A 2,444-nucleotide genomic window follows, 5' to 3' on the forward strand; every position below is an offset into this window, starting at 1 on the left:
TCTGCACAGAATTCCCAGATAGTGAATGATGACACTGGGCTAGATTCACATAGATTAGCGGATCTTTAGATGTGATTTACGATCGGCCGGCGCAATTTTGCAAGGCTAGTGCAGTATTCACAAAGCACTTACCTCCAAATTTGCGCCGGTGGATCGTAACTCCCCCAGGGGAATTCAAATTCCGCGGCTAGGGGGAGTGTACAATTTAAATCAGGCACGTCCCCGCGCCGATTTAACTGCGCATGCGCCGCCGGCGATATTTCCCAGTGCGCATGCTCCAAATGACGTCGCTAGGATGTCAATGTTTTCGGCGGCTACGTAAATTCCGGCCATCCGTATTCCCGATCGACTTACGGAAACTACGTAAAAATTTGAATCTCGGCGCGGGAACGACGGCCATACTTAACATTAGCTACCCCTCATATAGCAGGGGTAACTATCCGCCGGAAAAAGCCGAACGCAAACGACGTAAAAAAAAAAAGCGACGGGCGGGCGTTCGTTTCTGAATCGGCGTTTCTCCTCATTTGCATATTCGTCGCAAGTAAAACACGAAGCGCCACCTAGCGGACAGCGGAAGATTGCAGCCTAAGATCCGACGGTGTAAGTCACTTACACCAGTCGGATCTAAGGGAGATCTATGCGGAACTGATTCTTATGAATCAGCCTCATAGATACGACAATCGTATCTCAGAGATACAACGGCGTATCAGGAGATACGCCGTCGTATCTCTTTGTGAATCTGGCCCACTGTCTTCCTATTCTGAGCTTCGTCCAATCAGAATATTAGAGGGAAATAATTTCAATGTCCATGTATAACCATACAAGTATAGCTCAGGTGACAGAACCTCTCTTTACCTAGCACCCCTATTGTAATACTCTAGACCAGGCATGTCCAAAGTCCGGCCCGTGTGCCAATCGCGGCCCGCGTTTCGGTTTTGAACGGCCAACCTGGTTACTTGGACATATATATCTTTTGTGGCCCCCGATGATCTTCCAGCGCCGGGGCCACAAGCATGTATATGCCTTGGAACGGAACAGGGAGGAGGCGGGACGAACGCCGCACACACACACAGGAGAATTTCCTGTTTACGGGCGGCCTCTGTAATAGAAAGTGCTGCGCTGCTATTGGACGACTGTTCTGTCCATCAAAGGTGGCGAGACTTTCTATTAAAGAGCCTGCTGTGTAAACAGGAGATTCTTCTCCAATTAATCTTTGGCGCTCGTGAGTGCATTACTGGCAATGGTGAGTGCGTTCCTGGCAATGGTGAGGCTGCATTCCTGGCAATGGTGAGGCTGCATTCCTGGCAATGGTGAGTGCGTTCCTGGCAATGGTGAGTGCGTTCCTGGCAATGGTGAGGCTGCATTCCTGGCAATGGTGAGGCTGCATTCCTGGCAATGGTGAGGCTACATTCATGGCAATGGTGGGTCTGCAGATGGGCACTTGTGAGGCTGCAGATGGGCACTGACCCTTATTTTGCTTCACAGTTCTTTATTTAACCACTTCCAGACCGCCGCATGTAGATATACGTCGGCAGAATGGCACCTACAGGCACATTGGCGTACCTGTACGTCTCTGCCTTTCCGCGGGACGTGGGTCCGATCGGGACCCCCCCCCCCCCCCCGCTACATGCGGCGGTCGGATTCCCGCGGGGAGCGATCCGGGACGAGGGCGCGGCTATTAGTTTCTAGCCGCCCCCTCGCGATCGCTCCCCGGAGCTGAAGAACGGGGAGAGCCGTATGTAAACATGGCTTCCCCGTGCTTCACTGTGGCGGCTGCATCGATTGTGTCATCCCTTTTATAGGGAGACTCAATCGATGACGTCAGTCCTACAGCCACACCCCCCTACAGTTGTAAACACACACTAGGTGCACCCTCACTCCTACAGCGCCCCCTGTGGTTTACTCCCAAACTGCAACTGTCATTTTCACAATAAACAATGCAATTTAAATGCATTTTTTGCTGTAAAAAAGACAATGGTCCCAAAAATGTGTCAAAATTGTCCGAAGTGTCCGCCGTAATGTCGCAGTCACGGAAAAAATCGCTGATCGCCGCCATTAGTAGTTAAAAAAAAAAAATAATAAAAGTATCCCCTATTTTGTAAACGCTATAAATTTTGCGCAAACCAATCGATAAACGCTTATTTTACCAAAAATAGGTAGAAGAATACGTATCGGCCTAAACTGAGGGAAAAAAAATGTTTTATATATGTTTTTGGGGGATATTTATTACAGCAAAAAGTAAAAAATATTGTATTCTTTTCAAAATTGTCGCTCTATTTTTGTTTATAGCGCAAAAAATAAAAACCGCAGAGGTGATTAAATACCACCAAAAGAAAGCTCTATTTGTGGGGAAAAAAGGACGCCAATTTTGTTTGGGAGCCACGTCGCACGACCGCGCAATTGTCTGTTAAAGCGACGCAGTGCCGAATTGTAAAAACCCCTTG

Source organism: Rana temporaria, chromosome 5 (genome assembly GCF_905171775.1).
Source record: "Rana temporaria chromosome 5, aRanTem1.1, whole genome shotgun sequence".
In the NCBI taxonomy this organism is placed as follows: domain Eukaryota; kingdom Metazoa; phylum Chordata; class Amphibia; order Anura; family Ranidae; genus Rana; species Rana temporaria.